This window comes from Pan paniscus, chromosome 2, assembly GCF_029289425.2.
Source record: "Pan paniscus chromosome 2, NHGRI_mPanPan1-v2.0_pri, whole genome shotgun sequence".
NCBI lineage: Eukaryota > Metazoa > Chordata > Mammalia > Primates > Hominidae > Pan > Pan paniscus.
The window spans coordinates 127,643,924-127,655,752 of NC_085926.1; the positions used below are offsets into that span (position 1 = coordinate 127,643,924).

Genomic DNA, 11,829 nt, shown 5'->3' on the forward strand with positions numbered 1-11,829 from the left:
ACAGATACAGTCTATGTGAACATCATCATTTAAAAGTATACATATACATCATATGGTAACACCAATTTCACTATAAATTTTTATTAATTTCATATTACAACTTACTAATTAGTACAACCAGAGATTAATATCATGTAATAAGATATGCTACTCCACGTAAGGAAGATTTTTTTTGTTTCTGTAAAATAATATGCAAATTAATAACTTACATATGAAATAATACTTATTACATTGGACTTGAAAATAGTCATTTAAAGAAATCCTAGGCCACGTGCAGTGGCTCACGCCTGTAATCCCAACACTCTGGAAGGCCGAGGTGGGTGGATTACTTCAGGTCAGGAGTTTGAGACCAGCCTGGCCAACATGATGAAACCCTAACTCTACTAATAAGATAATAATAATAAAAAATTAGGCCAGGTGTGGTGGCTCACGCCTGTAATCCCAGCACTTTGGGAGGGTGAGGCGGGCGGATCACGAGGTCAGGAGTTCGAGACCAGCCTGACCAACATGGTGAAACCCCGTCTCTACTAAAAAAAAAAAAAAATACAAAAATCAGCTGGGCATGGTGGCACACATCTATAATCCCAGCTACTCAGGAGGCTGAGGCAGGAGAATCGCTTGAATCCAGGAGGCAGAGGTTGTAGTGAGCCGAGATGGTGCCACTGCATTCCAGCCTGGGCGACAGAGCGAGACTCTGTCTCAAAAAAAAAAAAAAAAAAATTAGCCAGGGATGGTGGCAGACACCTGTAATCCCAGCTACTCAGGAGGCTGAGGCAGGAGAATCACTTGAACCCGGGAGGTGAAGGTTGCAGTGAGTCAAGATCACACCACTGCACTCCAGGCTGTGCAACAGAGCGAGACTCTTTCTCAAAATAAACAAATAAATGAAGAAATCCTAGATCGAATGCATTTGAAAACAAATAATCACTCTACCCAAAGTTATAAGGCTTTTGTTTAAATTTAGATTTTGCAATACATGAGCTGTTCCAGTTTATGCAAAATCCCTCATTTACTGTCTGTAGTTTGTAATTTATGAATTATAATCAGATAAGAAATTGCTTTTAAAATCAAATATAACTGACTACAAATGAGTAATCCATGAGGAGTTAAAGACGCAAGTCTCTTTCTGAAAGAAAACATTATTTTATTATTATTTTTGAGACAGGGTCTTGGTTTGTTGCCCAGGCTGAAGTGCAGTGGCACAATCACTACTCATTGCAGCTTCGACCCTCTGGGCTCAAGCAATCCTCCCACCTCAGCCTCCCGAGGAGCTGGAACTACAGGCACATACTACCATGCCCAGCTAATTTTTAAAATTTTTTTTGTAGAGACAGGGACTCACTCTGTGGCCCAGGCTGGTCTTGAACCCCTGGGCTCAAGTGATCCTCCCACCTTAGCCTCTCAAAATGCTGGGGTTACAGGTGTGAGCCACCACGCCTGGCCATTTTATTTTTAAAACCAATCTTTATATGTCTGTATAGGTATCATATGACTATTGTGAAATCTAAAGATCTTGAGAGGCTACCTCAAGCAAAACATTCTTGTTTTATAGATGAGAAATAAAACCTCTGGTAGGTTAACTGAGCATATCTAATTGTGTAGGACTGACACTAGAGCCTCTCGAGGTTCAACTGTCTCCAATATGAATCTTCATTTAAGAGACAACTGAAGGCTGGGCGTGGTGGCTCACACCAGTAATCCCAGCACTTTGGGGGGCCAAGGCAGGAGGATTGCTTGAGCCCAGGAGTTCGAGAGCAGACTGGGCAACATAGTGAGACCCTGACTCTACAAAAAATAAAAAAATTAGCTAGGTGTAGCGGTGCACACCTGCAGTCCCAGCTCCTCAGGAGGCCAAGGTGGGAGGATGGCTTGAACTCAGGAGAAGGAGGCTGTAGTGAGCAGTGATCATGCCACTGCACTTTAGCCTGGGCTTTTTTCCTCCATCCAACTCTAAAACTCATAGGTAATCTGGCATATAATTAATTTAGTGGATAACAGTATTGAGTCAAATGATGCCAGCAATTTGCCACCTCTTGCACTAGAGAAAACATAAGATTAACAGGCAAAAACTGGAACTGTTTCATTAAATAACCTATGACATTTGGTAAAATATGTATGATAAAACATATAAATGATAAATGTAAATGCAATGATATAAAATGGAAAGGCAGCATTCATTTAGGAAATATGTAATAAAAGTTGTCTTCCTCTGCTGCTCTCTCAAATTCTGTGACCTGGTTCTATTCTTCAAAGATGAAAATGGAAGCACAATAGCACAATCCTGTAATCCCAGATACTTGGAAGGCTGGAGGAGAACAGCTTGAGCCCAGGAGTTCAAGGCTGTAATGAACTATGATTGTGCCTGTAAATAGCCACTGACAACACAGTGAGACCCCCATCTCAAAAAAAAAAAAAAAAAAAAAAGGAAAAGAAAATGGAGTTTCTAGAAATTAAAAGAATTATCTGAAGATGCAGTTACAATAAGCTTCTTCTAGACCACCTACTTCCCCCATTTCATTCTCACATACTAATTCTTAACAGTCCTTACTTCTTAAAGATTTGTTTTTAATTAACAGATTCCTACTGTTGCCCATTATGTTCCTAATAGCTCTTGTGTGAGAATCATCTCAGAATACTCGATCTTTCATTCTGAACACCTCATCTCTAGTGACAACTATTAACAGAATAAATGAAAAGCCCCTGTTTCTAGGGAAAAAAAAAAACTTATTGTAAACCCAACTGATAATTGTAAAATAGGACAATATGGGATACAGTTCTTCAATAAGGAAGAAAGCGACATCACCTTTGGGGAGGGGGTGAGGGAACGTCAAAGATATTTGTCATTAAACTTCAACTGGGCATGAAAACAAATTCTTTCCATTTTAAAATTACAAACATATTTGTATGTATCTTGGTGAACTTCTTTGGGTATACTGATAGTGTAAATTCCTAGCAGTTTATCAGTGTATATATTTTGCACTTTGATAGAGATTACACATTGCTTTCCTGAAAGACTGCAGCAATTTACACTACTGCCAACAGTGTAGGTGAATGACTCTGCCAGCTCCAGGTATCAAACTTTTGTATTTTGATTAATCTGATAATTAAAATGAGATCATATTTTCACTTATCATTTGTATTTTTTTGATTATGGGTAAACTTGACCACCTGGAAACTCGAACTTTTAACTGGACAATAAGGAATGCCAATATAAAGGTAGGCTCATTTGGTATATAATATGACAACCATACATACATATGTAACAACCCATACATATTCCCTTTTCTGTTAGAACTTTTGGAGCCCAGAAAAGATCTTTTCCCTGAAGTTGCAATCAGGGTATAATTAAAAAGATACCTAGATTTTTCAAACAGATAATGTGCATGAGGCACCAATGGGGATAAAAAAGCCAACTTTAATTAGGCTTCTACACTCCTTAGAAATGATTCCCTATAAACTTTTCTTCACAAGTTTCCACTGAACATAAAATACATTCTTCCACCCATGTATCAATCTAAACAGTCTGTATTCTCCACATATCCTTAGACTTCAAACAACCAGTTCACATTTCATTAAGAGGAAATGAGAATTAAAGAGCACACTGTAATCCTATTTCCTGGGCTTACAGAGCTCAAAATTTTCCATTTTACTTATCTGAAAAATAATACTGGATGGCTCAGCAAACTGATTTTAAATCAGAGATAGGGTCCTAAGTATATCTGCCCAGTAGAGGACTCCCTGTATTTTAGGTATTGAAGATGCACACATACAGTTAACACATACACACCCACCCTCCCACTCTTCCTTTTTTTTCTCACTCTTACACAGGAGCTAGGACTACAAACATGAAGATGACAATTACGGTAACAGAGAAAGTATCTCTGAAGTTCTTTGTCTTTTCTGAAGACAAATGTTTTCCTTTCTATATCCAACCCTGTCCCCATCCTACCTTAAAATGCACTCTCTGGCCAGGCGCGGTGGCTCACGCCTGTAATCCCAGCACTTTGGGAGGCCGAGGCAGGGGAATCATGAGGTCAGGTGTTCACGACCAGCCTGGTCAACATGGCAAAACCCTGTCTCTACTAAAAATACAAAAAACACTGGCTGGGTGTGGTGTTGTGCACCTGCAGTCCCAGCTACTTGGGAGGCTGAGGCAGGAGAATCGCTTGAACCTGGGAGGCAGAAGTTGTGCCATTGCACTCTAGCCTGGGCAACAGAGACTCCATCTCAAACAAACAAACAAACAAACAAACACTCTCTATCTGCTCTGTGCTTGAAGTGAAACGTACATAAATTTAAGTCCAAGTAAGCCTACCTTTATATTGACATTCCTTATTTTCCTGTTAAAAGTAATCTCCTTCTAGTTCTCTGTACTTCTAAACTTTCTAATTTTTATGGTATATATATATTTTTTACTTGACATTGTGAGTGCTTAAGTCTGAGACTGTGTCTTACACATTCTTGAACTCCTTACAGCACCCACCATATTACTTTATATTGAGTGGCCAGTCACTGTTTCATTCTTATTATATTAAATGAGTTTATATTTATAAAGTGTTTCTGTAACTGAGTACCTCCATCTAAGAGACAGAATGAGTTATTTTTAAATTATTTTTTCTCTCTTCTCATTCCTCCTTTTCCCCTATACCCCACTTCCTACTTAGCTCTTTAGAAATGCAATTATAACCTGCTACCTCCCCTTCACCAGACATGTGCTTAGAAGCTCCAGAGTGGAACTCTCCCACCAGGAGACTGCCTCGAGAGACAACAGTCTATTTACAACAAAAAGTACGCTGGCAATGAAACTCTCTCTGACCTGGAGAGTTTCAGCCACTTTTTTTCTTTTTTCTTTTTTTTTTTTTTTTTGAGATGGAGTTTAGCTTTTGTTGCCCAGGTTGGAGTGCAATGGCACAATCTCGGCTAATTGTAACCTCTGCCTCCCGGGTTCAAGCGAGTCTCCTGCCTCAGCCTCCTGAGTAGCTGGGATTATAAGCATGCACCACTACACCTGGCAAATTTTTTTTTTTTTTTTTTTTTTTTGAGTTGGAGTCTCGCTCTGTCACTCAGGCTGGAGTGCAGTGGCGCGATCTCAGCTCACTGCAAGCTCCGTCTCCCAGGTTCACGCCATTCTCCTGCCTCAGCCTCCCGAGTAGCTGGGACTACAGGTCCCAGCCTGCCACCACGTCCAGCTAATCTTTTTTTTTTTTTTTTTTTTTGTATTTTTAGTAGAGACAGGGTTTCTCCATGTTGGTCAGGCTGGTCTCAAACTCCCTACCTCAGGTGATCTGCCCGCCTCGGCCTCCCAAAGTGCTGGGATTATAGGCATGAGCCACTGTGCCTGGCCTCAGCCACTTTTACAACCTAGTTCTGCCCATGAAGGTGCCAGTGATTGCCACCTCAACTGCCCGACAGATAAAGCACCCTCACCTGTTTGCTTTCTCCACTGCGTGCCATTCATGCCAAGCTCCCTTTTAAAAGCAGCTGCTTTCTGCTCCAAAGCGGAAGTGGTACCCTTAAGGCAGGAGGCCTGTATTTCTTCCCCAAAGCTAGCTTTGGAATAAAAAGTCACTCTCTTTATACCAGACCTCACTATTGTTATCGGACTCTACAAGTGGTGAGTGCCTGAGTCTGTGTTTCACTGACATTTCGAATAGTGCTGGCACATAACAAATGCTATTTATTAAATAAGAAACTGACAAATTTTTTCTAATGAATTTTCCCCTTCAGCATGTAAATCTTATTTCTCCTGTCTTAAATAAACTTCTTGACTCCATTCCCTTCACCAGTTACTTCCCCAGTTACTTCTTCCTACTGCAGTGTAACTCATAAAGATTATTCAAACTCACTGTCTACAAATTATTTTCTTCCCATTCACAAACCCACTCAACTGGCTTTTATCTCATTGGTCTACTAAAAAGTTTCTGTTGAGGTGACCAATCATCTCCAAATTACTAAATCCAAAGAGAAGTTCTTAGTCCTCTTCTTATTGACCTGTCTGCAGCATTTGACATACTTGATGTTTCCTTTCTCCTATGAAGAATTTCCATACTTGGTTTTCCAGTACACCATCCTCTCTAGATTTTCCTCTTCTCTCATAGGTCAATCTTCTTCCTTTTCTTCTTCTCCCTAATTACATTTTCTGCCTAGAACTTTCTCCTTAGTATCCTATGACACTAAGAGTCTCTAGACTCAAAAATGTCACTTACCTATTCAACATTCCCACTTAGATGGCTGATGGACACCTGAAACTGAACTCCAGCACTTAACCACAAAACCTGCCCTCCAGCAGCATTTACATCTCAGTTAATGACAAATCTATTCTTCCAGCTGTTTAGGTTAAAATCCTCATAGTTACTGATTTCTTTCATACCTTACATCCAACCTGCCAGAAAATTCTGTTAGCATCGCCTTCAAAATACATCTAAAATCCAACTACATCTTATAATCTTCACTTGTACTTTAGTCTGAACCATGATCATATATTGTCTGAGTTACTAAAATGATTTCCCAACTGGTCTATCTTGCCCCCATATCTGTTCTTAATACTACAACCAGAATGATCCTTTAAAAACCTAAGTCAAATCACATCAGTCCTCTGCTTAAAATTCTTCAATGAATTCCTGTGATACTATGAAATACATAGTTGACCCTTGAACAACAAAGGTCTGAACTACATGGATCCACTTATATGCATATTTTTTCCAATATATTGGAAAATATTTTGGAGATTTGAAACAATTTGGAAAAAAATGGCAAATTGCATAACCTAGGAATACCAAAAAATTAAGATTCGTGAATGGATGCATAAAACATATGCAGACACTAAGTTTATTTTATCATTTAACACCATAAAGTATGTACAAATCTGAAGTTAAATCTATCAAAATTTATACAAACACTTACATGGTGCCATTTGCAGTCAAGAGAAATGTAAACAAAGATGCAGTATTAAATCGTAACTGCATAAACTGCATAAAATTAACTGTAGTATATACTGTGCTACTGTACAATTTTCACAGCCACCTCCAGTTGCTAGCAGTGAGTGAAGTATTGCAAGTATCCACTTAAAGCGCATGTGACACTAATCACCTGAGTGACCAGTTCCTCTCTCCAGTAAACTGCATATCTCAGTAAAAAGCGATCTCTTGAGACTTCTCTATTATTTTTCACTGTGTTTAGTACAATACTGTAAACCTTGAATAATACCATGAGATGCGTAAGAAGTGTGGCTAGTGATACTGAAGTGCTCCCAAGAAGCAGAGAAAATGTCATGACATTACAAGAAAAAGTTGATTGCATGATATGTACCATAGGTTAAGGTCTGCTGCTGCAGTTGCCTGCCATTTCATACAGATGATTTGTCTTGTAAACATATGTAAATACAGTACTGTAAATGTATTTTCCTTATGATTTTAGTAACATTTTAAAATTAAAATAACATTTTCCTTATGATTTTCTTAACATTTTATTTTCTCTAGCTTACTGTATTGTAAGAATAGAGTATATAATACATATAATATATAAAATATGTGTTAATAACAGTTTATGTTATTGATAAGGCTCTGGTCAGCAATAGACTGTTAGTTAAGCTTTGGGGGAGTCAAAAGTTATACACGGATCTTTGATTGTGTGTGAGGGTCCAGCACCCCTAATCCCCACTTTGATCAAGAGTTAACTGTATTTGGTCTTCTTCTCCTTTTCCTGGCATACAACTACTAAAATCCTTGGAATCTCCAAAGTGATGTGTCTTTTTGTATGCTAATAAGACAGCTGATGGTTGGCAGCTTCAGGATGAGGCTGGTCATCAGAAAGACCAAGGCATAATTAGAGAATTGGCATTTCAGCCCCACCCCCCAACCTCTGGGAGGGTAAAGGAAGGAGAGTGAAGGTTAAATGATCACCAATGGCAAGCAATTTAATCAATCACACCCACATAATGAAGTTTCCATAAAAACCCAAAAGGACAGGGTTAGGGAGCTTCTGGATAGCTGAACATGTGGAGTTTCCTGGAGGGTGGGGGCTTAATGGAAGCACTGCATCCCTTCCCATATGCCTTGCCTATGCATCTTTTCATCTGCATCCTTTATAATAGGCCAGTATACACGTTTTCTTGAATTCTGTAAGCCACTCTAGCAAATTAACTGAATCCAAGGAGGGGGCTGTGGAAACCCCAATTTACAGCCAGTTGGTCAGAAGCACAAGCAAAATAACCTGGGGCTTTCAATGGGCATTGGAAGTGGGATGCAGTCTTGTGGGACCCAGTCCTCAACTAGTGTAATCTAATACTATCTCCAGGTAGACAGAGTCAGAATCGAATTGAATTAAAGGATACCCAGCTGGTGTCTGCTGCAGAATTGCTTGCTGGTGGGAAGAAATCTCCACAGACCTGGCATCAGAATTGTGTTGTTGAGAGGATGGTGGGAGAAACTGAGTATGTTTTATCCACTCAATTTCCTTTACACTCAAATGGCCTTCAAAGGCACATCTGATTTGGCCTTCTTTATGGTAGATTAATAGCCACATTCATCCAATCTCGTATACCCTTCCCTTTATAATTTGGATTTCCCACTCCTGTCAAGAGGTGGCTTCTGGCCAGGCACGGTGTCTCATGCCTGTAATCTCAACATTTTGGGAGGCCAAAAGGCAGGAGGATCACTTGAGCCCAGGAGTTTGAGACCAAGCCTCAGCAACATGGTGAGACCCCACCTCTACAAAAAAGAAATAAATTAGCAAAGCGTGGTGGCACATTTTTGTGGTCCCAGCTACTCAGGAGGCTGAGCCAGGAGGATGGCTTGAGCCCAGGAGATCCAGGCTGCAGTGACCTGTGTTTGTGCCAGTGCACTCTAGCCTGGGCAACAGAGTAAGACCCTGTCTCAAAAAAAAAAAAAAAAAAAAAAGAGATGGAATGTATTTCTCCATCCAGTGAAACTGGGTTTGGTCATGGTCTTGCTTTGGCCAAGTGAAGTGTCAGCAAATGTGACATGAGCAGTGAAATGTTAGCAAATGTGACACAAGCAGAGGCTTAAAAAGTATTTGTGCATTGGAGTCTGTCCTTTCTTGTTGCACTGAGATCTCCAGCATACTTTACATCTCAGTTATTGACAACCTCATCCTTATAATAGCTATTCAGGCTAAAATCCTTGTAGGTTGTCTACGTAGATGAGTGTTAAAAAGAAAAAATAAAATAAAACCTTGAGAGGTCCAGCCAACAGCCAGTACCTACTACCAGACACATGAGGAAGGGAGGCCATCTTAGACCATCTAGGTCCACCTGAGCCCCCCAACAACTATAATGACATGAGGCAAGACTAGCCTAAGAACCACCTAGTGGAGCCCAGCCCAAATGGCTGACTCAAAATTGTGAGCAAATAAAACAGTTATATTAAGCTAATATTTTTATTATTTTTTTAAAAGACAGTCTCACTCTGTCACCCAGGCTGCAGTGCAGTAGCCTGATCATAGCTCACTGCAGTCCCAAACTCCTGGGCTCAAGCGATTCTCTCACCTCAACCTCCTGAGTAGCTGGGACTACAGGCACACACCACCATGCCTGGCTAATTTTTATTTTTTTTAAAGACAAGCTCTCACTATGTTGCTCACGCTGGTCTTGAACTCCTGAACTCAAGTGATCCTCTTGCCTCAGCCTCCTGAGTACCTGGGATTACAGGTGCAAGCCACTGTGCCTGGCTAAGCCACTAAGTTTTAAGGTGGTGTGTTACACAGCAATAGATAACTGATACACTGTATTAAATCTCTCACACTCCCAATTCCTGCCACTCTTCCCTCTCTTAATTATTGCTCTAATCATACCAACTAACCTCTTTTTAATTCCTTGTAAACACTGTGAAAACTCCTGCAGTTATTCTGGCTGTACCCCTGCCTGGAATGCTCATTCCTCAGCTGAACGGCTAACCTGCTCTCCTCTTTCAAGCCTTCCTTCAAATGTCTTGTTTTAAATGAAGCTTATGCTTACTGTTCTATTAAAAATGGCAGTCTACCCTCAATGTCCAGCACTTCCAATCCCTCTTACCCCGCTTTATTGTATTTATTTATTTTGAGAAAGGATCTTGCTCTGTCACCCAGGCTGGAGCGCAGTGGTAATTTAGCTCACTGCAACCTCCACTGCCCTACCCTGCCCCGGGATTCAAGTGATCCTCCCATTTCAGCCTTCCAAGTAGCTGGGACCACAGAGTCAGCTACATTTTTTCTTCTCAAATCCTGCCTTCAAAATGTTCATTCTGTAATTTGGAATGAACTCTTCACAAAGCATGTGCAGGCCGGGTGTAGTGGCTCATGTCTATAATCCCAGCACTTTGGGAGGCCGAGGCAGGCGGATCACGAGGTCAGGAGATTGGGACTATCCTGGCTAACACCGTGAAACCCCAACTCTACTAAAAATACAAAAAAAAAAAAAAAAAAAAAATTAGCTGGGCGTGGTGGCGGGCACCTGTAGTCCCAGCTACTCGTGAGGCTGAGGCAGGAGAATCGCGTGAACCCAGGAGGCAGAGCTTGCAGTGAGCCGAGATGGAGCCACTGCACTCCAGCCTGGGCGACAGAGAGAGACTCCGTCTCAAAAACAAACAAACAAACAAAAAACACAAAGCGTGTGCAATCTCATGCAAGGAGGTCGTATATGAAACCCTATCTATAGCAGTTTTATGTATCTAGATTGTTATATTAAAAGTTTTAGATACTAGGGGCAAGTACCTCATTTGTGAACATTTTAATCATTGTTTCAATGAGAATATTTTAGTTTACCAATCAATAAATAGTTCAGGTAAGAGAGAGACAAAGGTAGGGAAGCAAGGAAATAGTTTAATCCAGGGATCCCCAACCCCTGGGCCGCAGACCAGTACAGGTCAGTGGCCTGTTAGGAACCAGGCCACACAGTAGGAGGTGAGCAGCAAGCAAGTGAGTATTACCACCTGAGCTCCACCTCCCGTCAGATCAGTGGTGGCATCAGATTCTCATAGGAGCACAAACCCTATTATGAACTGCGCTTGCGAGGGATCTAGGTTGCATGCTCCTTATGATAATCTAACTAATGCCTGATGACCTGAGGTGAACAGTTTCATCCCCAAACCATCCCACTCCAACCTTGCCCACAGACACCCCGACCCCATCTGTGGAAAAATTGTCTTCCACAAAACTGGTCCCTGGTGCCAAAAAGGTTGGTGACTGCTGGTTTAATCTACACTCACTCACTCAGGTACTAACTATATTGTTTTGATCATACGGTCTCTACTCTTATAAGTTAATGCAATCAGCAAATAAAATCAATTAAAAATATTTAAATTATGTTTTATGCCCTCCCCCACCTGACTATCAATAATGGAAAAAAAGGAGTTAACTTCTCTTTTACTGTTAGTCTCCACCCACTATTCCTTTAGGGCTCTCCTATGAATCCTTTCCTTCTGATCACCCCATTCACCCTGGGCTAGCATTCTTAATAAAATAGATAAGTAAACTGACCTTTCATAACCTCAGAACAAACAGAGATGTGTCAGGGGTTTTGAATCCAAGATATATAGCAAACAACAGAAAAAGAGGGTACAGACCAGAGGCACAAATCTGTTTAAAAAGTTGGCATTTAAATGATCAACCATAAGGCATAAGAGGGTAATTCAATATCAAACTTCACAGTGAAAAATCTGTTTGGATCTTAAATCCAACTGCTCAATAGCAAACAATATGAATGTACATTAACTTCAGAATCAGGCAAAACTATAAAGAATCTGCTTTGCTTTAGTATTTATCTCGTAGAAAATATGTATCATTTATAAGATCAACTAAAAAATGGCAAGGTCAACTAAAAAAAATGGTAAAATC

The 11,829-nt window shown here is 40.4% G+C and overlaps 1 protein-coding gene across 13 annotated transcripts in view; it reads right to left on the minus strand.

The window, feature by feature from the left end:
* The window catches only part of TMCC1 (transmembrane and coiled-coil domain family 1), a 246,278-nt gene that overhangs the window by 63,806 nt on the left and 170,643 nt on the right, over positions 1 to 11,829 (minus strand). The gene's annotated exons all lie outside the window — the stretch shown is intronic.